An 8728-nucleotide genomic window follows, 5' to 3' on the forward strand; every position below is an offset into this window, starting at 1 on the left:
TCCGAGTCTATTGGGTATAAAGCCCGTCTGATTGGGATTAATAAGTTTATTAATAATCTTTTGTAGTCTTTTGGCCAAGATGGCACTTAAAATCTTAACGTCGTTACACAGCAGACTTATTGGTCTATAAGAGGCACATTGTGTGGGGTCTTTACCTTCTTTGTGTATGACCGAAATGATTGCTTCTGCCCATGTTTTAGGTGGATCTTTGGATCTTAAAGCATAATTAAACACTCTGCATAAGAGTGGGGTAAGCTCAACCTGAAAGCATTTATAAAATTCTCCTGGAAATCCATCTGCTCCAGGTGATTTATTATTTTTAAGCTTTCCTATAACAGATTTCATTTCTTCTTCGGTAATTATCCCTACTAATGCTTTAGCCTCCTCATCGTCAAGTTTGTTAAGATTAATTTGTTGCAAAAATTGCTTGATTTTATCTGCTTTGTTGGGAGTGGTCACAGAATCATATAATTGTTTGTAGTACTTTGAAAATGCATTTGCAATTTCTTTGGATTGAGATACAATATTTTTGAATAATGGACATGCAATTTTTTGAACGGTTCGACTTGCCTGCGATTTCCTCAGCTGAAAAGCTAAAAGTCTACTTGCTTTGTTTCCCTGTTCATAGTACTTTTGGTTGGCGAAACGTAAAGCGCCCTCTTCTTTGTAAGTTAGTAACTCATTCAAATCGTGTCTACATTTTTTTAGTTCCTGTAAAACATTGTCCTCATTTGTTCTTTTATGTTCAGTTTCAAGTTTCCTAATTTGTTCTTGTAAATTTTCTTGTTTTTTCTCACGATCTTTTTTAACTTTTGAAGATAATGAAATAATTTTGTCCCTCAAGTATGCTTTGGCTGTGTCCCATAAAATAGAAGGGGAAATCTTGTCCCTATCATTAGTGTCTAAAAAGAAATTAAGTTCGTCTTTTGGATTGTCTCTGGGTTATTTAAAAGTGACACATTCAATCTCCATAGCTTTAAAGGTTTCTCCAGGTCGACATTTAAAGACATTGTCACAGGTCCATGGTCTGAAATAGTTTGAGGTTCAATATGACATTCTTCTACTCTGTGGGCCTCCTGTTTGGGAACGCAAAAGAAGTCTATTCTGGAATGGCTCTTGTGAACCTTTGAGAAGTGAGTATAATCTCTGACCTTTGGGTGTTTTGCACGCCATATTTCAACAAGCCCCATCTCCTCTAGTAGATTCTTCAGCGCCTTTGTTTTTGATAGTTGATATTTTTGTTCTAATGGAAATTTGTCCTTGTAATGATTCAAGACACAATTAAAGTATCCACCTAAAACAATCATTCCTTTTGAATGTCCTGCTAAAATTTGGGCTAGCTCTTTAAAAAAACCTGGATTATCCTCATTTGGGGCGTAGACATTCATAATTGTCAGAGTGGTTTCTCCAACTGAACCAACAACCATTATCCAGCGGCCTTCTTTATCCTTGTAGCAGAAAACGTTTTCTGCTACAAAGCATAAAGATTTATGACATAGTATTGCTACTCCCCTTTTTTATAGTTTCCTTAGGATGCACTATATATCTGTCCCACCCACTCTCTCTTTAATTTAGCATGTTCTGTCTCATTTAAATGAGTTTCTTGCAAAAGCCCAATTGTACAATTCAACCTTTTTAATTGCGTTAGGATTTTTTTCCTTTTGATAACGTGATTTACTCCATCAACATTGTAAGTAACAATTTTCAAAGTCATCATAATTATGTGGAAACAAAAAATATTTTACTTCCCTTCAATAGTATGTTGATATCTATGCAAATATATTTAACAATCAAAATCAACTCGCCAAGAAACAATGAACAAAATGAACAAGAAATCAGATCTTCATCTTCATAGAACTTCCAATTATCCCATGTGCTATTCTCTTGGATAACACAGGCAGCACACTCCTGATATAAAATGGACAAGGAGGGTGATCTCCCTGGGCGGAGTACACATAGTGTGTAAGCAACAGTCCACATAGTCTCCTATTCTGCTGCGCTAAATGCCCAGTTAAAAAAGGAAAAAAATAAAATAAAATAAAGCACTCACTGAGTACATGCCAACCGATAGTCTAGAAATATTAATATATATTATACCTGCATGTCCTTATTTATATACTTAGATGTTCCACCTTTGGTTACAATATCGACTAAACTGGGGCAGAGCCAGGTAAACATTACCGTCTCAACCCTCCTTGTGTTGATCCACCGAGTTTAATATGGCCCTGATGTCCGTGGTGTCCAGACTCGGATCAGCCTTCTCTGTTGGGATCTGGAGCTGTTTCATCCACCAGAGGGCGCCGGAGGCATTGTTCCACCTGAGGGCGTCTGCAGACCTACGCACCTGAAACCGTTCTGCCATCAGGAGCTGTATAACTAGAGGAGGCTGCCGACACTTCCCTGCCAGATTGTTAGCCAGTTATGGGTACAGGCTTACCTCAGGTAAATTCTTTCTGGTCTCTTCCAGAATTCTGACCCTCTTGTGTCTCTGACTGTTTACAGCTGGTTGTCCTGTGAAGTGCTGGAGAAAGCAGATTCTGCCAAAGATCGTCTGGACCTACAGATCGGAAGTCTCCCTCCGAGCAGAAACAGTTCAAGCTCCCAGACTTACCTGTCCGTCCTCCAACGCCGCCGCAGCCCGCAATCCTCCGAACCTGAATCAAGCTCCGGATTCCACTGGATTTCCCCCCCAGTCCTTTTCCTCCCGATTGGAGGTAAGCTCGCCACCAGCACCATCTCTAATTTCCCACGACCGTAAACTTACTGTCTGTTTTCCTTCACAGTTGACCTGAGCTCCAGTCCCAACGGACCCGGATTGTTTTCCTGTGTTTATTCGCCATTTCTATTGTAATAAATCAATTAAATCATTTTCGGTCTCTGGAGTGGATCTGCATGTGGGTTAGAAAGTTAGACCTCAATATGACATTCTCACGTCTCCTCCGGGTCTGCCAATTGTTGCGTAGTAATTCTCTCTCCAAAATGTCCCGCTCATCCACCTCTACAGGGATCCCGAGTTCCTTCAGAGTGGATTGGGCCTCCAGTAAAGAGGAGAAGGTCTTGACACCCTTATCCAAAAACAGTCTAAGTTGAGCCGGGTATGGTGATTGTGCCTTGATGTTGCGCTCCTTCAGTTTTTTTAATCACTTCACGCACTTGTTTTCGTTTTCTCTGCACCTTGGTGGAGTAGTCCTGGTCAAAGTAAACTTTGTTCCCCCGAAACTCCACATCCCGTTGCTTACACGCATGCTGTAGTACCATCTGTTTAACGTTGAAATCCAAAAAGCGAACTATTATGGATCTCGGTGGTGTTGCTGGTTTCGGCTTCGGAGCTGTAGCTCTGTGAGCTCTCTCAATGCAACAGTGGATCTTTTAAATAACTGAGTTTTGGAGCCAAAATATAGTGAGTGAAGTGAGGGAGGTATGTTTTTAGCCTGTACAACAATCAGAATGAGGTTATTTACTTTTTAAATGAATGCTGAATTATACACAGTATGAGCAAGATGCTGAATAAGTATCTCTAAGAGTGTAAGACGGATTGGACAATGTCCCAGTTTGGGTTACATCTTCTTGCCTCTCATTAAATATTAAGAGGACTGTCACAATCTATTTTACAGGGTGGATCTTCCCAAGCATCTAAGTTAAGGATTAAATAATTCATAGTAAAGAAAGATAAATATGGATGCATTCACACCAAGCCTGTATAGTCTGCTTTAATCAAACTCTAGTTTGCTTGTCTAGAGGGTCTGGTTCATCTGGAGATGTGTGACTGTGCAACTGAACTCTGAAGTGGACCAAAAAAACGCCATCTTAAAACCTTGCTTTAGTTGAAGTGAACTCTGGTGCGGTTTGAATGCAGTGTGAATGTAAGCGGACCGGAGACCACTCAAAAAGCAGGAAGCTAATTAAGGTGGGGCAGCACTCAGTTATTGAGAAAGTGGCCAAATATTTTAGTTATAGTTATTGTATATACGGCTTAGGTTTTAAAATATTAGAAGTCCAGCACTGGCATTATCTGAACAGCAGGGTACTACACAGGTGTATGGAATGAAAATACAGACAACTTCTCTAAAATAAAAATAAAAAACCCTGTATGCTTAAAGGTAAACAGTTTGTGTTGGTTGCTGATGACAATCTTAGCGAACCTATAATTATAAGGTTCCTTCAGTAGATTTCTGAACAAAGCAAGGATCAAGGTTTATTCCTTCAGCCATTCAAATACAATACAATCACCTGTATTTTGGATTCAGAGCTCCTGGACAATGAGTTGCCTTCCTTCACCAGTGAAGAAAGAGATTTCAGGTGGCAAGCTGTCTCCCCCATGTTGTGCATGACATCATACATTTTCTTTCCTGAAACTCCTCCTCTTCCTACTGTAACTGAGGTTTATGTAGTGTATTGTTTAATCAGTAGCTACCGTATCAGCCTTAAGTCAATTCAGTCCTTTATGATGTCCAACAACATCATTAGAAGCATACTATAAAAAACCTCTAACACGGTGCTCGGCAACTCGCGGCTCCAGAGCCGCATGCGGCTCTTTAGCGCTGCCCTAGTGGCTCTCTGGAGCTTTTTCAAAAATGTTTGAAAATGGAGAAAGATGGGAATGGGAAATATATTTTTTGTTTTAATATGGTTTCTGTAGAGGACAAACATGACACAATCATTCTTAACGTTTTCCAAAGCTATAAAAATGTGTAGAATAAATATTGAATTTCAACATTTCTGTCAACGAAGATTTGCGTCATAGCCTCTGTACGTTCCTTTCAGCTGGGCGGGGTGCAAGGCAGGTGGCTGTAAACAAACCAACGGGTGTGGTGGGCCATGGATAGCAAAGCGGAAAAGAGGAAAATAGCCAAGGAGAGATTCTGAATCATTTACATTCATTGCGGAAGGATTACCTGAATGTTTGCTCTGTAGCGAGAAGTTGTCAAATAACAAAAAGAGAGCACACCTTACTGTAAGTTGCACCTACAATTTTTTTGAAAAAAAAAATAAAAAAATACTGGAAACGTACATACATATTGTGTTTTATTGCACTCTGTTTGCTGCACAGATAAGGGGCACGCTATGCACCTTCAGTTTTGTTGTTGTTTTCGATCACACAGTTAACTGTGATTATTTGCAAAGAGTGATTGTTATGCAAACTGCATTTGAGAGTTTTAGGATTTGTTTTTTTCTGTGTTGAGTTTTTATGTGTGTTTATCTGGATCTGTGTTCTGTAGTGTATCTGTGTTGTCCTAACTACTCGTTGATAGTGTCACCTGTTCCTAGTTTTTCCCCGTGATTGTCTCCCTGTGTATTTAAGCCCGCCTGTTGTCCTTGTCCGTTGTCAGATCCTTGTCGTTTCTCTTATGTTGCACGTCTGCAAGTGTTATTTTTTGACTAGCTGTCACAGTTGAACTGAGATGTCCTGTGTCGGCTTTAGTTCTCGTCGTTCAGTCTTCGTTTATCCAGTTGCTACCGGTGCTGAGCCTCTGTGTTTTCCACTCGGCCGTGCCACCTGAGATCCAGACTGTTGGAGCTTATTCTTTATTAAATTCATCATTTTTTCACTACATCTGTCTCCCGTCTGCTGCTTTTGGGTCTTACAACCATCACCACATCATGACAGGGAGCAGATCTTTCGAGTTCCAAAAGGAAAAAAATGACCATTTCCCTGTGGATATTCATAATAAAAATTACATAAAAAATCTGAATTCTTTATTGCATTTCTTTAATTTCATCAATGCAATGAAGAGTAATACATTAATATTGTAACGGAAGGTAATCTTAAAGCGCCACAACAGAATACCATATTTTCCGCACTATAAGGCGCACCTAAAATCCTTCAATTTCCTCAAAAGCCGACTGTGCGCCTTATAATCTGGTGCGCCTTATATATGGACCAATATTGAACCACAACATGTCTAGCAAGTACGATAAACAGCCGTCAATCAATCAATCAATCAAATTTTATTTATATAGCACATTTCAGCAGCAAGGCATTTCAAAGTGCTTTACATAATTAAGATAAAAACAGCATGTGACATTGAATAAACAGTGAGAAAGAGATTTTGAAAAAGATCAAAAAAGTCCAGCCACGCCCCAGCCCAGTAGCGGAAGGCTCTCCTCGCCGACCGGAATCGGACTGTTTTGTTGACATTCCCTTTAGTGAAGCTCCATGTAGTGGATACATAACGTAACTCCAGCCTCTACTGTAGCGTCTATTCTATGCGCCTTATAATGCGATGTGCCTTATATATGAAAAAAGTTTTAAAATAGGCCATTCATTGAAGGTGCGCCTTATAATCCGGTGTACCTTATAGTGCGGAAAATAGTGCGGTAGTCACGTGGTGCATCATTCCGTCCAGGATGCACTGCAGGGAGAATAAACATTTAATTATGAATGCTAAATATGTACGTACTTAGTCATTTTGATAATAGGCTAATATAAACACTTAAAGCCTGTTTTGCCTTTATAATAAGCCTTATATAAGGCTTTTAATTTTTTGCGGCTCCAGACAGATTTGTTTTTTGGTCCAGCATGGCTCCTTCAACATTTTGGGTTACCGACCCCAACTCTGACATAACAAGTAAAATGGGCTCTGGATATGGGAGTAAACAATAACACATGGTGTGGGTACTATGGATTTTCCAGGCACAAAGTGTAATTTTATACCATTTGTTAACTTAAGTTTGTTATAAAAATGCTGTATATGTTGGGGTCCAGGGTTTTGGGATGGTGGGGTTGCTGTCTCACTTTTTATCCAGCAGAGGGCATCCTGAGGCTGTTGCCTGGAGGGTTGGTCTACAGCTCCTGATCCAGTGCACCTGCTGCTAATCTCGTCAGCTCCTATATTAGGAGCGAGTCGCCATCACTTCACTGCCTGAGTGTCATCTATGTTTGGTACTTCAGGCCCCATAGTTTTCTTCTCTTTTCTGACCTTGTCAAGAATTCTCCTAGTGAACCTTTGTGTGCCTCATCCTCAGGTGCTACCTTCAAGAATCTGTGAACCATCCTGAAATCAGGTCAAATGGTTGGTTTTCTGACCCTGATCCTCCTGACGCTGACAAGAAACCCAAGCTACCTTTGTGTCTCAGCAGTGGATTCCCCCACTTACCAGTCCGCCCTCCAACGCCGCCTCTCCAGCCGTCTTCTTCCTTCCATCAAGCCCTGGACACCCCCAGACGCCTTTCCTCCTGGTCTGGACCAGCTCCCAACCACGGAAGCTCCACCTGACTCAATTTCTTCTCCCTAAGTCTGAAGATTCCTACTGAGCTTGAACTAACCATACCTGTCCTCCTGTGCTCGGATATCTGGCATGTGCCGTTGAAGAGATCCTGGACCAAAACACTAATCGCTCACCTTCCTGTTTTGTTTCTTTGCAATAAACCTCTCGCATTTAAAACCAGTGTTCTGAGTTGTGTTCTGCATGTGGGTAAGAAAATTAGAATCCAACATGACCGTAAATGTCAACATGATTCAAAAGAAATATGACTTTGCAATTCGATGCTTGAATTGGGCTTCTGTCTCTTTGAAAATCTATTTTTTTCTGACATTATGCCTTCAACATATCAGAAAAAATGCTATGCCATTGTACTGCTTACTGCAGTTCCTTGGAACACTGGACTGAGAAGTAGTTGTACCATGTGTTTGCTATTTACTGCTGCCACTAGTCTGGTGGATCTGTGAGTGAGGGGTGCTCTGTGTGGAGGAAGCTGAGCTGGGGACTGCAGTACCAAGGAGGAGCTTTGTGTAAATGGGTGGCACTTGGTGAGACCAAGCACTTGAACACCTCTGAATAGTTGCCATGGAAATTTCAAGGATTTCCCAAATATGCATGACCTCCTCTGCAGCCATCAAGTATTGTAGAAATCATTCACGGATTCAATCCAAGTGTGTGACAGGTGTGGTAAGATGATTTATTAGTATCCCAGGGTCTCCCCCAGAAAACTTGCTAAGCCCGGTGGTCAGGGCGCCGAGACGGTTGACCGGGGTTTTGTATTAAAAGATGTTAAGTTGAAAGGAAACATAACATATTATTGGGTAATTGTTATGGATTTTCCAGGCACATAGTGCTATTTTATACCACAATTAAGTATCTGTGTTAACTTCAATTTGCTATAAAAATGCTGTATATGTCAAACATGATTCAAAATGAATATGATTTCTGTTAGCGGTGCTGATGTTCTTAGCAGCAGGAGGGGCCCCTGAGACACTGCCGACAATACTTAAACTCACAAGTATAGAATCTGTTACATCCCTGGGCGTTGTAGGCTGGGCTGCAGGTGTCTTGTCTGTCTTTGTGCTCCTCCCCTTTACAGGTGCTGCTGATAGCTCAAAGATGAGTTTTAGCAGTTCTTTGTAAACTACAATTACATTTGACTCCTCAGTCAATTAAACTAGGCTCCCTCTCCCAGACTTCACTAAAATCCATGGTGAAATGCTGTTAGTGGTGCTGATGTTCTTAGCAGCAAGAGGGGCCCCTAAATCAAATTCCGCTCTAGGTCTCATTCAATATTGGACCGACTGTGCAGCTAGACCCGCTGCACAGCACATCTCTGCAGCTGAGTACAGAGGGACAAACAGGAGATTTAATTTATGTTGCTTTTAGTAGGTCTTTCATTTCGTGTCTACTAAGTTTTAATGAGGGCCATATCAGCTCTTTTATGCCCCTTTTCCACCAGCTCTACTTCAACAACCCGGCTCGGCTCTGTTTCGGAGTGACCGCGTTTCCACCGGCCCACTTGG

This window comes from Poecilia formosa, unplaced genomic scaffold (genome assembly GCF_000485575.1).
Source record: "Poecilia formosa unplaced genomic scaffold, Poecilia_formosa-5.1.2 Scaffold1182, whole genome shotgun sequence".
Taxonomy (NCBI): domain Eukaryota; kingdom Metazoa; phylum Chordata; class Actinopteri; order Cyprinodontiformes; family Poeciliidae; genus Poecilia; species Poecilia formosa.